Raw genomic sequence first — 20,157 nt, 5'->3', positions numbered from 1 at the left:
TCAATGCAATCACTTTGGGATTTGAAAGCTTTTAGATCTAGAAACTTACTTTTGTAGAATCAAAGAGATTTCACAAAATTTTCATGCAGAATAAGGTTGGATGTGAAACAAAATGATGACTATTACAGTTTCTTCACATTTAATGTTTATATATTGGAGAATTTTGTAAAACACTCTTCCATTTAATGTCCGTACATGTCTTCAAGTTTACAAGTTTTGCAAAAGCAGAGGCTGATTTAAGGGGGTGCCCTTCCCCTTATGGAGCTACATTTATGGGCCCCCCTTTTCAAAATCCTGGATCTGAAAACCTTATATTTATTAATATTTCTAGGGTCATTTGACTTCATGAAAATCGGAATGTATTGAGGCGAGTTTGACTTCTCTCATCAGCAAGTAGATTGTTCTAGGCTACCGGTATGTAAAAATTTTCATGACCTGTTTTAATATTAAATGTTTCTTTTCAGTTCTTGGAGTACTATCAACTTTAATACAGTCGTCTAACTTTGTATTCAGATGCATTTAGGATAGCCAGACATTATTACAACTCCATTATATAGACTTTCAACAATGGTAGACCCAGTGTATACAGGTATAATAGTTAATAGGAAATAAGAAAAAAAACTTTTACAAACCCTGGTTTTTGTCGAGCCTGCGACTTTTATCGCAGAAAGCTCGACATAGGGATAGTGATCCGGCGGCGGCGGCTTTAACTAACTTCTTAAAAGCTTAATATTTCAGAAGGTAGAAGACCTGGATGCTTCATACTTTGTATATAGATGCCTTATGATATGAAGTTTCCGTCTGTCATACATGTATGTCCATTGTCCTTGACCTCATTTTCATGGTTCAGTGACTACTTGAAAAAAAAGTTAATTTTTTGTAATGTTAATTTCTCTCATTATGAGAAATAGGATAACTATATTTGGTATGTGCTTACCTTGCAAGGTCCTCATGCCTGTCAGACAGTTTTCACTTGACCTTGACCTCGACCTCATTTCATGGATCAGTAAACAAGGTTAAGTTTTCGTGGTCAAGTCCATATCTGAGATACTATATAAGCAATAGGTCTACTATATTTGGTGTATGTAATGATTGTAAGGTGTACATGTCCAACTGGCAGGTGTCATCTGACCTTGACCTCATTTTCATGGTTCAGTGGTCATAGTTTAGTTTTTGTGTTTTGGTCTGTTTTTCTAATACTGTATGCAATAGGTCAACTGTATTACGTATATGGAAATATTTTAAGATGTTCATGTCAGTCTGGCAGGTTTTATTTGACCTTGACCTCATTTTCACGGTTCATTGCTCAATGTTAAGTTTTTGTGTTTTGGTCTGTTTTTCTAATACTGTATGCAGTAGGTCAACTATATTTAGTGTATGAAAATATTTCACGATGTACATGTCAGTCTGGCAGGTTTTATTTGACGTTGACCTCATTTGTTTTTCTAATACTGTATGCAGTAGGTCAACTATATTTGGTGTATTGAAATATTTTATCATGTACATGTCAGTCTGACATGTTTTATTATACCCCCCCTTTAAAAAAGGGGGGGTATACTGTTTTACCTCTGTCTGTCCTTCCATCAGACTGTCTGTCAGTCAGTCTGTCCGTCCGTCCCATGAATATTTTCGTCACATTTTTCTCAGGGACTACCTGACAAGGATTTCTGAAATTTGGTTTCAGGGTTTATATAAGTAAGTTACACAGTGTGATGCGTTTTCAGATTCATCACTCAACAACTTCCTGTTTACCGAACACTTGTATTATTTTACACATGATAGCCAAGTTGAAAATTTTCGTCACATTTTTCTCAGGAACTACTTGATAAGGATTTCTGAAATTTGGTTTCAGGGTTTATATAAGTAAGTTACACCGTGTGATGCGTTTTCAGATTCATCACTCAACAACTTCCTGTTTACGGAACACTTGTATTATTTTACATATGATAGCCAAGTTGAAAATTTTCGTCACATTTTTCTCAGGAACTACTTGACAAGGATTTCTGAAATTTGGTTTCAGGGTTTATATAAGTAAGTTACACCGTGTGATGCGTTTTCAGATTCATCACTCAACAACTTCCTGTTTACGGAACACTTGTATTATTTTACATATGATAGCCAAGTTGAAAATTTTCGTCACATTTTTCTCAGGAACTACTTGACAAGGATTTCTGAAATTTGATTTCAGGGTTTATATAAGTAAGTTACACCGTGTGATGTGTTTTCAGATTCATCACTTAACAACTTCCTGTTTACCGAACACTTGTATTATTTTACACATGATAGCCAAGTTGAAAATTTTCGTCACATTTTTCTCAGGAACTACTTGACTAGGATTTCTGAAATTTGGTGACAGGATTTATATAAGTCAGCTATACTGTGTGATGCGTTTTCAGATTCATCACTCAACAACTTCCTGTTTACCGAAATATTTCGGCAGGGGTATCATCAGTGAGCAGTAGCTCACAGTTTTACTTGTTTGACCTTGACCTCATTTTCAGGGTTCATTGCTAAATGTTAAGTTTTTGTGTTTTGGTCTGTTTTTCTAATACTGTATGCAGTTGGTCAACTATATTTGGTGTATGGAAATATTTAATGATGTACATGTCAGTCTGGCAGGTTTTATTTGACCTTCACCTCATTTTCGTGGTTCATTGCTGATGTTAAGTTTTTGTGTTTTGGTTTGTTTTTCATAAACTTTAAGCAATAGGTCAACTATAATTGGTGTATGGAATGATTTTAAGGTGTATATGTCTGTCTGGCAGGTATCATCTGACCTTCACCTCATTTTCATGGTTGATTGGTCAATGTTCAGTTTTCCTGGTTAACTATTTTTTTTTCTTAGATACCTTAAACAATAGGTCAACTATATTTGATGCATGGAATGATTTTAAGGTGTACATGTCTGTCTGGCAGGGTTCAAATGACCTTGACTTCATTTTCATGGTTCATTGATCAGTATAGAATTTCCATGGTTAGGTCTGTTTCTTTTATACTATAAGCAATAGGTCATCTATATTCTGTGTATGGAGGGATTGTATTAAAGGTGTACATGTATTTCCGGCTTGGTTTATCTGGCCTTGACCTCATTTTCTTGGATCATAAATGTTAATGTGATACTTGTAGTAAAACTTTATACGTAGGACTAAATGTATCAACATAAAATCAATGGTCAGTATAGTATGCGAGACTTTTCAGCGTGTGCACTCTTGTTTTACCTTTTGGATACTTGTAGCTAAAAAGATTTACATCAGATATGAATTATAACATATCTTTTCAACATAATAATATCTGTCTGTTTCTTTGCTTTAGTTATAAGCTGATATTCAGTATTTACAAATATTTGCCATGTATTATATAATTTATAGTAATCTACATCTACATCCATATGAACCGCAATAGGTCACACAACAATAACCTTAATCTTACTTAATATTTACATGCAAAGAAATGTTTTATGGTTTAAGTTTTACAGGATAATATTAATATTTTGTTGGATATGTTTTTATTCTTGTTGAGATAAATACATTAGAAATTGATTGAAATATGACATTGATTAAAGGAGAATTTTTTGTACCAAGAAAACATAAACAATCCGGGTTACACTTATCAATCCTTTGAATAAACTTATTCTAAAAGGTTACCTATTCAACACTGTAAATTAATCTTTGAATATTGTTTTTATTGGTGTAAATATTGATTTTGTCATAAATGAATTAAAACCATACTAAATATTACACATATGTACTTTCACGGTTCTACAATCTGTCAATACCTATAGTTTGGCATTGCACAAGGTCATGTTTTTCTCTGACTGTTAATGACGCCTTTACCCTTAATCCATTGGATGTTGGATGTTGGATGTGTACTGATTGATATTTAAGCCTTAGATACATGATTTTTATGCCCCATTTATGGGCATTATGTTTTTCGGTCTGTGCGTCCGTTCATTCGTCCGTTCGTTAGTCTGTCTGTTCGTTCATCTGTCCATTCGTTCGTCTGTCTGTTCGTTCGTCCGTCTGTCCCACTTCAGGTTAAAGTTTTTAGGTTAAAGTTTTTGGTCAAGGTAGTTTTTGATGAAGTTGAAGTCCAATCAACTTGAAACTTAGTACACATATGTTCCCTATGATATGTTTTTATTAGTTGTTATTGGCTTTGAACTAGCTGTCAGTAACTGCGAGTACTCTCAGATCTGTACTTTGTGTCTTTTTGTTTTTGGGATGTATAAGTACCCGTTTATGTCTACTTTGTGTTTTTGTTAGATGTATTTCTATTTGTATCCATCTGATGGGTAAAGCCTTTTTCAACTGATTTTTATAGTTTGTTCTTATGTTGTACTGTTACACCTCTGTCCCAGGTTAGGGGGAGTGTTGAACACTTACAAACATGTTTAACCCTGACACATTTCATTCTTTATGTGCCTGTCACAAGTCAGGAGCCTGAAAGTTCAGTGGTTGTCCTTGGTTCATTTTTGTCATATTTGTTTTTATGTAAACTGTTTTGTTATAAATTAGGCTGTTAGTTTTCTCAATTGAATTGTTTCATATTTTTAGTGTCTTAAGTTTTCTCAATTGAATTGTTTCATATTTTTAGTGTCTTAGGGCCTTTTAAAGCTGACCATATGATTTAGGTTTATCTTATTGTTGAAGGCCGTACGGTTGCCTATAATGACTTACATCTACTTCATTTGAACTTTGGTGGATAGTTGTCTCATCATACCACATCTCCTTATTTTTATATGAATGTCTTAGATTGAATAAACATTTTATAAAGAACTATAAATAAAATAAAGTTTTAAGTTTCCATCCTTTCAAATATTTTATACTTATCTGATATTTTAGATTAACCCAACAACTGAACAGAACAGCTAGAACAGTATTCATTGACCTTGAAGAGCAAGCAATGTGTACAGTAAAACAGCTATCCTTGTAGTTTAACCAAAGGGTATGGTAAGAACCTCATCTATAATTATATGTGGTGAGTATTTTTTTGTTGGTTAAAAGTTATGCAATTGTACTATAATTTTTTTCTTGAAGTCTATTTACCTATTAGGTACTTGGAAACAGGACAATTTTTTTTTAGCCCTCCCCCTTTTTTCCAGAATCTCGCAATTTTTTGTTTTCTATTAATTTCAATTATTTTCGTGTTTTTCTGTTGTATGAACATAAATATACTAAAAATAACTTGTAGTTGCTATTTTTTTTTTTATCAATTTCAAGTTTACTATCCATAGCGGTCACTAATACACATTATATAGAGAGAAGGTATCTCACCTCGTACCTCATCACCTATTTTCCAACTTGAATTCTTCGAGGAATCCCTAGTCTAATTCATAAAATATTAAATTTCCTTCAGGTCAGTGGGCATGACTCTTTTCTGTTATCATTCCTCATTTTAAGCAGTAGGCACTTTTAATGAAATTTGAAGTTGGAATGTCTCCAGAACAAATCAATTTTGTTCATTGTGTCGTCGTATTTTGATTCTTAAATAACTGAAGTATTGTATGGGCGACAACTCTTTAATTCTGCACCAAGTCCGGTTCCCTGAACAAATGTCCCGATTGTTATTGTACAGCACTTTAAGGTACGAGAGTTCATCATAACAGTATGAAGTATAAATAAACCGTAAACGTGCTTGTGTCTATTTATACTTTATACTAATATGATGAACTCTAGTACCTTATCGTGCTGTACAATATAACATTCAAGACATTTGTTTCAGGGAACCAGAGTTGGTGTGAAATTATGAGTTGTCGCCCATACAATCATACTTCTGTCATTTAAGAATCAAAATAAGATGAACAAAATTTATCCGTTCTGCCGACAGATGTTGAATTTCATTAAAAGTGCTCCTGCTTAAAACGAAAAATGATAGCTGGAAAATTATGCCTATACTGACTGGAAGGATATTAAATGAATTAGACTCTGGATTCCTCAAAGAATTCATGTAGGAAGATAAGTGATGATTTACGAAGTGAGATACTGTCCTTCTCTCTACATAATATATAAAAAAACGATGCTCAAAAAGAGGGAGGGTTGAAAAAAAATTGTCCTGTCCCCATGCAAGTACCTATGCTTTTTGTCGAGCCTTCGACTTTTGTCGAAAAAGCGAGACATAGCTATCCTACATTCCGTCAGCGTCGTCGTCAGCGGCGTCCACAAATATTCACTCTGTGGTTAAAGTTTTTGAAATTTTAATAACTTTCTTAAACTATCCTGGATTTTTACCAAACTTGGACAGAAGCTTGTTTATGATCATAAGATAGTATCCAGAAGTAAATTTTGTAAAAAAAAAATTCCTGTTTTTCCGTATTTTACTTATAAATGGACTTAGTTTTTCTGCCAGGAAACATTACATTCACTCAGTGGTTAAAGTTTTTAAAATTTTAATAACTTTCTCAAACTATCCTGGATTTGTACCAAACTTGGACAGAACCTTATTTATGATCATAAGATAGTATCCAGAAGTAAATTTAAAAAAAAAATCCTGTTTTTCTGTATTTTACTTATAAATGGACTTAGTTTTTCTGCCAGGAAACATTACATTCACTCTGTGGTTAAAGTTTTTAAAATTTTAATAACTTTCTTAAGCTATCCTGGATTTGTACCAAACATGGACAGAAGTTTGTTTATGATCAAAAGCTAGTACGTAGAAGGAAATTTTTATTAAAATTTTGTACTTGTTTATCCATATTTTTCTTATAAATGGACTTAGTTTTTCTTCCAGTTAACATTACATACAGTCTGCAGTTAAATTTTTTAAAACATTTATTAGATTCATAGACTAATCCTGGATTTTTACCAAACTTGGACAGAAGCTTCTTACAATAAAAAAATTGTATCGAGAGGAATATTTTCATTAAATTTTTTCCTCATCTCATTTTTGTTGAGCCTGCGATTAACAGCAAAAGTAGGCGAGACACTGGGTTCCGCGGAACCCTTACGAATTTTTATGAAAAAAGGAATGCAGGGTATACATCAATGAGGCACCATCCCAATGAAAATGAATAGCCAAAGACATAATAGAGATCATCAACTATAGTCCGATGTAATATACAATAGACCTTATAGCTTATAATTTGCAAATCTGCGCCCCTTGACCTGTGAATCTGAGCCTTTTGAACTATTGACGTCATACATCTTTTCCATTAATTTTTGTGGCGTCAGACATCTTTTCCATAATGTGGTGTCAGATATTTTCTATTGTGATGTCAAAATTTATGTGAACCTTTGTGATGTCCAGTTACTAAATGGCGGACAAATAGTGATAAGGTGTAAATTTGATTCAAGTCTAAAAGAGTCGTAAATAAAATGAACAGAAAAAAACAAAGAACTTATATGAACACCAAATTCTGACAAACACATGAGCAAATGGATGGGTTTAACACTTTTAAAAAAAAATTTCAAACCTTCCCTTAAAAGTAAAGAATTGATAGTAAGGTTGGTTGATCTATTTCATTATATATATATTCATGTGTATGGTTGTATATATATTTATTTTTTATATAGGTTGTAACTTCAAAGAATTGATGGTAAGGTAGCTGCGGAACCATAGCTCTTAGGTCTTTATGATATTTTTTGACTATTTGAGGACCATCTATGTTCAATAAATATCATAAGGACTTAAGAGCTATAGTTTGCAGCTTAAATAGTAAGGTTGGTTGATCTATTTCATTTTATATATATTCGTGTGTATGGTTGTATATATATTTATTTGTTATATAGGTTTATTTTTTATTATGATACTTCAAAGAATTGATGGTAAGGTAGCTGCAGAACCGTAGCTCTTAGGTCTTTATGATATTTTTTGACTGTTTGAGGACCATCTATGTTCAATGAAAAATCATAAGGATCTATTAAAGAGCTACAGTTTGCAGCTTAAATAGTAAGGTTGGTTGATCTATTTCATTTTATATATTTTCATGTGTATGGTTGTATATATATTTATTTTTTATATAGGTTACTTCAAAGAATTGATGGTAAGGTAGCTGTGGAACCGTAGCTCTTAGGTCTTTATGATATTTTTTGACTATTTGTGGACCATCTATGTTCAATAAATATCATAAGGACCTAAGAGCTATGGTTCCACAGCTATGAAAAGTAAGGTTAGTTGATCTATTTCATTTTATATATTTTCATGTGTATGGTTGTATATATATTTATTTTTTATATAGGTTACTTCAAAGAATTGATGGTAATTAAGGTAGCTGCGGAACTGTAGTTCTTAGGTCTTTATGATATTTTTTGACTATTTGTGGACCATCAATGTTCAATAAATATCATAAGGACCTAAGAGCTACAGTTAGCAGCATAAATAGTAAGGTTGGTTGATCTATTTCATTTTATATATTTTCATGTGTATGGTTGTATATATATTTACTTTTTATATAGGTTACTTCAAAGAATTGATGGTAAGGTAGCTGTGAAACTGTAGCTCTTAGGTCTTTATGATATTTTTTGACTGTTTGAGGACCATCTATGTTGAATAAATATCATAAAGACCTAAGAGCTATGGTTCTGCAGCCATAAATAGTAAGGTTGATTGATCCATTTCATTTTATATATTTTCATGTGTATGGTTGTATATATATTTATTTTTTATATAGGTCACTTCAAAGAATTGATGGTAAAGTAGCTGTGGAACCGTAGCTCTTAGGTCTTTATAATACTTATGACTATTTGAGGACCATTTATGTTCAATAAATATCATAAGGACCTAAGAGCTATGGTTCCACAGCTATAAATAGTAAGGTTGGTTGATCTATTTCAATTTATATATTTTCATGTGTATGGTTGTATATATATTTATTTTTTATATAGGTTACTTCAAAGAATTGATGGTAAGGTAGCTGCGTTCAACCTTAGCTCTTAGGTCTTTATGATATTTTTTCACTATTTAAGGACCATCTATGTTCAATAAATATCATAAGGACCTAAGAGCTACAGTTTGCAGCTTAAATAGTAAGGTTGGTTGATCTATTTCATTTGATATATTTTCATGTGTATGGTTGTATATATATTTATTTTTTATATAGGTTACTTCAAAGAATTGATGGTAAGGTAGCTGCGGAACCATAGCTCTTAAGTCTTTATGATATTTTTTGACTATTTGAGGACCATCTATGTTCAATAAATATCATAAGGACCTAAGAGCTATGGTTCTGCAGCTTTAAATAGTAAGGTTGGTTGATCTATTTCATTTTATATATTTTCATGTGTATGGTTGTATATATATATTATTTTTTATATAGGTTACTTCAAAGAATTGATGGTAAGGTAGCTGGGGAACCGTAGCTCTTAGGTCTTTATGATATTTTTTGACTATTTTAGGACCATCTATGTTCAATAAATATCATAAGGACCTAAGAGCTACAGTTTGCAGCTTAAATAGTAAGGTTGGTTGATCTATTTCATTTTATATATTTTCATGTGTATGGTTGTATATATATTTATTTTTTATATAGGTTACTTCAAAGAATTGATGGTAAGGTAGCCGCAGAACTGTAGCTCTTAGGTCTTTATGATATTTTTTGACTATTTGAGGACCATCTATGTTCAATAAATATCATAAGGACCTAAGAGCTACAGTTTGCAGCATAAATAGTAAAGTTGGTTGATCTATTTCATTTTATATATTTTCATGTGTATGGTTGTATATATATTTACTTTTTATATAGATTACTTTAAAGAATTGATGGTAAGGTAGCTGCGGAAACATAGCTCTTAGGTCTTTATGATATTTTTTGACTGTTTGAGGACCATCTATGTTGATTAAATACCATAAGGACCTAAGAGCTATGTTCCACAGCTATAAATAGTAAGGTTGGTTGATCTGTTTCATTTTATATGTTTTCATCTGTATGGTTGTATGTATATTTATTTTTTATATAGATTACTTCAAAGAATTGATGGTAAGGTAGCTGCAGAACCATAGCTCTTAGGTCTTTATGATATTTTTTGACTATTTGAGGACAATCTATGTTCAATAAATATAAGGAAATAAGACCTATGGTTCTGCAGCTTTAAATAGTAAGGTTGGTTGATCTATTTCATTTTATATATTTTCATGTGTATGGTTGTATATATATTTATTTTTTATATAGGTTACTTCAAAGAATTGATGGTAAGGTAGCTGCTGAACCGTAGCTCTTTGGTCTTAATGATATTTTTTGACTATTTAAGGACCATCTATGTTCAATAAATATCATAAGGACCTAAGAGCTACAGTTTGCAGCTTAAATGGTAAGGTTGGTTGATCTGTTTCATTTTATATATTTTCATGTGTATGGTTGTATATATATTTATTTTTTATATAGGTTACTTCAAAGAATTGATGGTAAGGTAGCTGCGGAACCGTAGCTCTTAGGTCTTTATGATATTTTTTGACTATTTTAGGACCATCTATGTTCAATAAATATCATAAGGACCTAAGAGCTACAGTTTGCAGCTTAAATAGTAAGGTTGGTTGATCTATTTCATTTTATATATTTTCATGTATATGGTTGTATATATATTTATTTTTTATATAGGTTACTTCAAAGAATTGATGGTAAGGTAGCCGCGGAACTGTAGCTCTTAGGTCTTTATGATATTTTTTGACTATTTGAGGACCATCTATGTTCAATAAATATCATAAGGACCTAAGAGCTACAGTTTGCAGTATAAATAGTAAAGTTGGTTGATCTAGTTCATTTTATATATTTTCATGTGTATGGTTGTATATATATTTACTTTTTATATAGGTTACTTTAAAGAATTGATGGTAAGGTAGCTGCAGAACCATAGCTCTTAGGTCTTTATGATATTTTTTGACTGTTTGAGGACCATCTATGTTCAATGAAAAATCATAAGGATCTATTAAAGAGCTACAGTTTGCAGCTTTAAATAGTAAGGTTGGTTGATCTATTTCATTTTATATATTTTCATGTGTATGGTTGTATGTATATTTATTTTTTATATAGGTAAATTTACCTCAAAGAATTGATGGTAAGATAGCTGCAGAACCGTAGCTCTTTGGTCTTTATGATATTTTTGACTATTTGAGGACCATCTATGTTCAAAAAATATAAGGACCTAAGACCTATGGTTCTGCAACTATAAATAGTAAGGTTGGTTGATCTATTTCATTTTATATATTTTCATGTGTATGGTTGTATATATATTTATTTTTTATATAGGTTACTTCAAAGAATTGATGGTAAGGTAGCTGTGGAACCGTAGCTCTTAGGTCTTTATGATGTTTTTTGACTATTTGAGAACCATTTATGTTCATCAAATATCATAAGGACCTAAGACCTATGGTTCCGCAGCTTTAAAAAGTAAGGTTGGTTGATCTATTTCATTTTATATATTTTCATGTGTATGGTTGTATATATATTTATTTTTTATATAGGTTACTTCAAAGAATTGATGGTAAGGTAGCTGGGGAACCGTAGCTCTTAGGTCTTTATGATATTTTTTGACTATTTTAGGACCATCTATGTTCAATAAATATCATAAGGACCTAAGAGCTACAGTTTGCAGCTTAAATAGTAAGGTTGGTTGATCTATTTCATTTTATATATTTTCATGTGTATGGTTGTATATATATTTATTTTTTATATAGGTTACTTCAAAGAATTGATGGTAAGGTAGCTGGGGAACCGTAGCTCTTAGGTCTTTATGATATTTTTTGACTATTTTAGGACCATCTATGTTCAATAAATATCATAAGGACCTAAGAGCTACAGTTTGCAGCTTAAATAGTAAGGTTGGTTGATCTATTTCATTTTATATATTTTCATGTGTATGGTTGTATATATATTTATTTTTTATATAGGTTACTTCAAAGAATTGATGGTAAGGTAGCCGCGGAACTGTAGCTCTTAGGTCTTTATGATATTTTTTGACTATTTGAGGACAATCTATGTTCAATAAATATAAGGAAATAAGACCTATGGTTCTGCAGCTTTAAATAGTAAGGTTGGTTGATCTATTTCATTTTATATATTTTCATGTGTATGGTTGTATATATATTTATTTTTTATATAGGTTACTTCAAAGAATTGATGGTAAGGTAGCTGCTGAACCGTAGCTCTTTGGTCTTAATGATATTTTTTGACTATTTAAGGACCATCTATGTTCAATAAATATCATAAGGACCTAAGAGCTACAGTTTGCAGCTTAAATGGTAAGGTTGGTTGATCTGTTTCATTTTATATATTTTCATGTGTATGGTTGTATATATATTTATTTTTTATATAGGTTACTTCAAAGAATTGATGGTAAGGTAGCTGCGGAACCGTAGCTCTTAGGTCTTTATGATATTTTTTGACTATTTTAGGACCATCTATGTTCAATAAATATCATAAGGACCTAAGAGCTACAGTTTGCAGCTTAAATAGTAAGGTTGGTTGATCTATTTCATTTTATATATTTTCATGTATATGGTTGTATATATATTTATTTTTTATATAGGTTACTTCAAAGAATTGATGGTAAGGTAGCCGCGGAACTGTAGCTCTTAGGTCTTTATGATATTTTTTGACTATTTGAGGACCATCTATGTTCAATAAATATCATAAGGACCTAAGAGCTACAGTTTGCAGTATAAATAGTAAAGTTGGTTGATCTAGTTCATTTTATATATTTTCATGTGTATGGTTGTATATATATTTACTTTTTATATAGGTTACTTTAAAGAATTGATGGTAAGGTAGCTGCAGAACCATAGCTCTTAGGTCTTTATGATATTTTTTGACTGTTTGAGGACCATCTATGTTCAATGAAAAATCATAAGGATCTATTAAAGAGCTACAGTTTGCAGCTTTAAATAGTAAGGTTGGTTGATCTATTTCATTTTATATATTTTCATGTGTATGGTTGTATGTATATTTATTTTTTATATAGGTAAATTTACCTCAAAGAATTGATGGTAAGATAGCTGCAGAACCGTAGCTCTTTGGTCTTTATGATATTTTTGACTATTTGAGGACCATCTATGTTCAAAAAATATAAGGACCTAAGACCTATGGTTCTGCAACTATAAATAGTAAGGTTGGTTGATCTATTTCATTTTATATATTTTCATGTGTATGGTTGTATATATATTTATTTTTTATATAGGTTACTTCAAAGAATTGATGGTAAGGTAGCTGTGGAACCGTAGCTCTTAGGTCTTTATGATGTTTTTTGACTATTTGAGAACCATTTATGTTCATCAAATATCATAAGGACCTAAGACCTATGGTTCCGCAGCTTTAAAAAGTAAGGTTGGTTGATCTATTTCATTTTATATATTTTCATGTGTATGGTTGTATATATATTTATTTTTTATATAGGTTACTTCAAAGAATTGATGGTAAGGTAGCTGGGGAACCGTAGCTCTTAGGTCTTTATGATATTTTTTGACTATTTTAGGACCATCTATGTTCAATAAATATCATAAGGACCTAAGAGCTACAGTTTGCAGCTTAAATAGTAAGGTTGGTTGATCTATTTCATTTTATATATTTTCATGTGTATGGTTGTATATATATTTATTTTTTATATAGGTTACTTCAAAGAATTGATGGTAAGGTAGCCGCGGAACTGTAGCTCTTAGGTCTTTATGATATTTTTTGACTATTTGAGGACCATCTATGTTCAATAAATATCATAAGGACCTAAGAGCTACAGTTTGCAGCATAAATAGTAAAGTTGGTTGATCTATTTCATTTTATATATTTTCATGTGTATGGTTGTATATATATTTACTTTTTATATAGGTTACTTTAAAGAATTGATGGTAAGGTAGCTGCGGAAACATAGCTCTTAGGTCTTTATGATATTTTTTGACTGTTTGAGGACCATCTATGTTGATTAAATACCATAAGGACCTAAGAGCTATGTTCCACAGCTATAAATAGTAAGGTTGGTTGATCTGTTTCATTTTATATGTTTTCATCTGTATGGTTGTATGTATATTTTTTTTTTATATAGGTTACTTCAAAGAATTGATGGTAAGGTAGCTGCAGAACCATAGCTCTTAGGTCTTTATGATATTTTTTGACTATTTGAGGACCATCTCTGTTCAATAAATATAAGGACATAAGACCTATGGTTCTGCAGCTTTAAATAGTAAGGTTGGTTGATCTGTTTCATTTTATATGTTTTCATCTGTATGGTTGTATGTATATTTTTTTTTTATATAGGTTACTTCAAAGAATTGATGGTAAGGTAGCTGCGGAACCGTAGCTCTTAGGTCTTTATGATATTTTTTGACTATTTTAGGACCATCTATGTTCAATAAATATCATAAGGACCTAAGAGCTACAGTTTGCAGCTTAAATAGTAAGGTTAGTTGATCTATTTCATTTTATATATTTTCATGTGTATGGTTGTATATATATTTATTTTTTATATAGGTTACTTCAAAGAATTGATGGTAAAGTAGCTGCGGAACCGTAGCTCTTAGGTCTTTATGATATTTTTTGACTATTTGAGGACCATCTATGTTGAATAAATATCATAAGAACCTAAGACCTATGGTTCCACAGCTTTAAATAGTAAGGTTGGTTGATCTATTTCATTTTATATATTTTCATGTGTATGGTTGTATATATATTTATTTTTTATATAGGTTACTTCAAAGTATTGATGGTAAGATAGCTGCAGAACTGTAGCTCTCTGGTCTTTATGATATTTTTGACTATTTGAGGACCATCTATGTTCAATAAATATAAGGACCTAAGACCTATGGTTCTGCAACTATAAATAGTAAGGTTGGTTGATCTATTTCATTTTATATATTTTCATGTGTATGGTTGTATATATATTTATTTTCTATATAGGTTACTTCAAAGAATTGATGGTAAGGTAGCTGCAGAACCGTAGCTCTTAGGTCTTTATGATATTTTTTGACTATTTGAGGACCATCTATGTTCAATAAATATCATAAGGACCTAAGAGCTACAGTTTGCAGCTTAAATAGTAAGGTTGGTTGATCTATTTCATTTTATATATTTTCATGTGTATGGTTGTATATATATTTATTTTTTATATAGGTTACTTCAAAGAATTGATGGTAAAGTAGCTGTGGAACCGTAGCTCTTAGGTCTTTATGATATTTTTTGACTATTTGAGGACCATCTATGTTGAATAAATATCATAAGGACCTAAGACCTATGGTTCCGCAGCTTTAAATAGTAAGGTTGGTTGATCTATTTCATTTTATATATTTTCATGTGTATGGTTGTATATATATTTATTTTTTATATAGGTTACTTCAAAGAATTGAAGGTAAGGTAGCTGCCGAACCGTAGCTCTTAGGTCTTTATGATATTTTGTGACTATTTGAGGACCATCTATGATCCATAAATATCATAAGGACCTAAGACCTATGGTTCCGCAGCTATAAATAGTAAGGTTGGTTGATCTATTTCATTTTATATATTTTCATGTGTATGGTTGTATATTTATTTTTTATATAGGTTACTTCGAAGAATTGATGGTAAGGTAGCTGCAGAACCGTAGTACTTAGGTCTTTATGATATTTTTTGACTATTTGAGGACCATCTATGTTGAATAAATATCATAAGGACCAAAGAGCTATGGTTCGGCAGCTTTAAATAGTAAGGTTGGTTGATCTATTTCATTTTATATATTTTCATGTGTATGGTTGTATATATATTTACTTTTTATATAGTTACTTTAAAGAATTGATGGTAAGGTAGCTGCAGAACCATAGCTCTTTGGTCTTTATGATTTTTTTCGACTATTTGAGGACCATCTATGTTCAATAAATATAAGGACCTAAGACCTATGGTTCCACAGCTTTAAATAGTAAGGTTGGTTGATCTATTTCATTTTATATATTTTCATGTGTATGGTTGTATATATATTTATTTTTTATATAGGTTACTTCAAAGAATTGATGGTAAGGTAGCTGCAGAACCGTAGCTCTTAGGTCTTTATGATATTTTTTGACTATTTGAGGACCATCTATGTTCAATAAATATCATAAGGACCTAAGAGCTACAGTTTGCAGCTTAAATAGTAAGGTTGGTTGATCTATTTCATTTTATATATTTTCATGTGTATGGTTGTATATATATTTATTTTTTATATAGGTTACTTCAAAGAATTGATGGTAAGGTAGCTGCAGAACCGTAGCTCTTAGGTCTTTATGATATTTTTTGACTATTTGAGGACCATCTATGTTCAATAAATATCATAAGGACCTAAGAGCTACAGTTTGCAGCTTAAATAGTAAGGTTGGTTGATCTATTTCATTTTATATATTTTCATGTGTATGGTTGTATATATATTTATTTTTTATATAGGTTACTTCAAAGAATTGATGGTAAAGTAGCTGTGGAACCGTAGCTCTTAGGTCTTTATGATATTTTTTGACTATTTTAGGACCATCTATGTTCAATAAATATCATAGGGACCTAAGAGCTACAGTTTGCAGCTTAAATAGTAAGGTTGGTTGATCTATTTCATTTTATATATTTTCATGTATATGGTTGTATATATATTTATTTTTTATATAGGTTACTTCAAAGAATTGATGGTAAGGTAGCTGCAGACCCGTAGCTCTTAGGTCTTTATGATATTTTTTGACTATTTGAGGACCATCTATGTTCCATAAATATCATAAGGACCTAAGACCTATGGTTCCGCAGCTATAAATAGTAAGGTTGGTTGATCTATTTCATTTTATATATTTTCATGTGTATGGTTGTATATTTATTTTTTATATAGGTTACTTCGAAGAATTGATGGTAAGGTAGCTGCAGAACCGTAGCTCTTAGGTCTTTATGATATTTTTTGACTATTTGAGGACCATCTATGTTGAATAAATATCATAAGGACCAAAGAGCTATGGTTCGGCAGCTTTAAATAGTAAGGTTGGTTGATCTATTTCATTTTATATATTTTCATGTGTATGGTTGTATATATATTTACTTTTTATATAGTTACTTTAAAGAATTGATGGTAAGGTAGCTGCAGAACCATAGCTCTTTGGTCTTTATGATTTTTTTCGACTATTTGAGGACCATCTCTGTTCAATAAATATAAGGACCTAAGACCTATGGTTCCACAGCTTTAAATAGTAAGGTTGGTTGATCTATTTCATTTTATATATTTTCATGTGTATGGTTGTATATATATTTATTTTTTATATAGGTTACTTCAAAGAATTGATGGTAAGGTAGCTGCGGAACCGTAGCTCTTAGGTCTTTATGATATTTTTTTACTATTTTAGGACCATCTATGTTCAATAAATATCATAAGGACCTAAGAGCTACAGTTTGCAGCTTAAATAGTAAGGTTGGTTGATCTATTTCATTTTATATATTTTCATGTGTATGGTTGTATATATATTTATTTTTTATATAGGTTACTTCAAAGAATTGATGGTAAGGTAGCTGCGGAACCGTAGCTCTTAGGTCTTTATGATATTTTTTTACTATTTTAGGACCATCTATGTTCAATAAATATCATAAGGACCTAAGAGCTACAGTTTGCAGCTTAAATAGTAAGGTTGGTTGATCTATTTCATTTAATATATTTTCAGGTGTATGGTTGTATATATATTTATTTTTTATATAGGTTACTTCAAAGAATTGATGGTAAGGTAGCTGCGGAACCGTAGCTCTTTGGTCTTTATGATATTTTTTGACTATTTAAGGACCATCTATGTTCAATAAATATCATGAGGACCTAAGAGCTACAGTTTGCAGCTTAAATAGTAAGGTTGGTTGATCTATTTCATTTGATATATTTTCATGTGTATGGTTGTATATATATTTATTTTTTATATAGGTTATTTCAAAGAATTGATGGTAAGGTAGCTGCGGAACCGTAGCTCTTAGGTCTTTATGATATTTTTTGACTATTTTAGGACCATCTATGTTCAATAAATTTCATAAGGACCTAAGAGCTACAGTTTGCAGCTTAAATAGTAAGATTGGTTGATCTATTTCATTTTATATATTTTCATGTGTATTGTTGTATATATATTTATTTTTTATATAGGTTACTTCAAAGAATTGAAGGTAAGGTAGCTGCGTAACTGTAGCTCTTAGGTCTTTATGATATTTTTTGACTATTTGAGGACCATCTATGTTCAATAAATATCATAAGGACCTAAGAGCTACAGTTTGCAGCATAAATAGTAAGGTTGATTGATCTATTTCATTTTATATATTTTCATGTGTATGGTTGTATATATATTTATTTTTTATATAGGTTACTTCAAAGAATTGAAGGTAAGGTAGCTGCCGAACCGTAGCTCTTAGGTCTTTATGATATTTTTTGACTATTTGAGGACCATCTATGTTCAATAAATATCATAAGGACCTAAGAGCTACAGTTTGCAGCATAAATAGTAAGGTTGATTGATCTATTTCATTTTATATATTTTCATGTGTATGGTTGTATATATATTTATTTTTTATATAGGTTACTTCAAAGAATTGAAGGTAAGGTAGCTGCCGAACCGTAGCTCTTAGGTCTTTATGATATTTTTTGACTATTTGAGGACCATCTATGTTCAATAAATATCATAAGGACCTAAGAGCTACAGTTTGCAGCATAAATAGTAAGGTTGATTGATCTATTTCATTTTATATATTTTCATGTGTATGGTTGTATATATATTTATTTTTTATATAGGTTACTTCAAAGAATTGAAGGTAAGGTAGCTGCCGAACCGTAGCTCTTAGGTCTTTATGATATTTTTTGACTATTTGAGGACCATCTATGATCAATAAATATAAGGACCTAAGACCTATGGTTCTGCAACTATAAATAGTAAGGTTGGTTGATCTATTTCATTTTATATATTTTCATGTGTATGGTTGTATATATATTTATTTTTTATATAGGTTACTTCAAAGAATTGATGGTAAGGTAGCTGCAGACCCGTAGCTCTTAGGTCTTTATGATATTTTTTGACTATTTGAGGACCATCTATGTTCCATAAATATCATAAGGACCTAAGACCTATGGTTCCGCAGCTATAAATAGTAAGGTTGGTTGATCTATTTCATTTTATATATTTTCATGTGTATGGTTGTATATTTATTTTTTATATAGGTTACTTCGAAGAATTGATGGTAAGGTAGCTGCAGAACCGTAGTACTTAGGTCTTTATGATATTTTTTGACTATTTGAGGACCATCTATGTTGAATAAATATCATAAGGACCAAAGAGCTATGGTTCGGCAGCTTTAAATAGTAAGGTTGGTTGATCTATTTCATTTTATATATTTTCATGTGTATGGTTGTATATATATTTACTTTTTATATAGTTACTTTAAAGAATTGATGGTAAGGTAGCTGCAGAACCATAGCTCTTTGGTCTTTATGATTTTTTTCGACTATTTGAGGACCATCTATGTTCAATAAATATAAGGACCTAAGACCTATGGTTCCACAGCTTTAAAAAGTAAGGTTGGTTGATCTATTTCATTTTATATATTTTCATGTGTATGGTTGTATATATATTTATTTTTTATATAGGTTACTTCAAAGAATTGATGGTAAGGTAGCTGCAGAACCGTAGCTCTTAGGTCTTTATGATATTTTTTGACTATTTGAGGACCATCTATGTTCAATAAATATCATAAGGACCTAAGAGCTACAGTTTGCAGCTTAAATAGTAAGGTTGGTTGATCTATTTCATTTTATATATTTTCATGTGTATGGTTGTATATATATTTATTTTTTATATAGGTTACTTCAAAGAATTGATGGTAAGGTAGCTGCAGAACCGTAGCTCTTAGGTCTTTATGATATTTTTTGACTATTTGAGGACCATCTATGTTCAATAAATATCATAAGGACCTAAGAGCTACAGTTTGCAGCTTAAATAGTAAGGTTGGTTGATCTATTTCATTTTATATATTTTCATGTGTATGGTTGTATATATATTTATTTTTTATATAGGTTACTTCAAAGAATTGATGGTAAGGTAGCTGCAGAACCGTAGCTCTTAGGTCTTTATGATATTTTTTGACTATTTGAGGACCATCTATGTTCCATAAATATCATAAGGACCTAAGACCTATGGTTCTGCAACTATAAATAGTAAGGTTGGTTGATCTATTTCATTTTATATATTTTCATGTGTATGGTTGTATATTTTTTTTTTATATAGGTTACTTCGAAGAATTGATGGTAAGGTAGC

This window comes from Mytilus californianus, unplaced genomic scaffold, assembly GCF_021869535.1.
Source record: "Mytilus californianus isolate M0D057914Y unplaced genomic scaffold, xbMytCali1.0.p SCAF_3, whole genome shotgun sequence".
Lineage (NCBI taxonomy): Eukaryota > Metazoa > Mollusca > Bivalvia > Mytilida > Mytilidae > Mytilus > Mytilus californianus.
The sequence above is the reverse complement of the archived record's forward strand: the minus strand, read 5'-3'. Positions refer to the sequence as shown.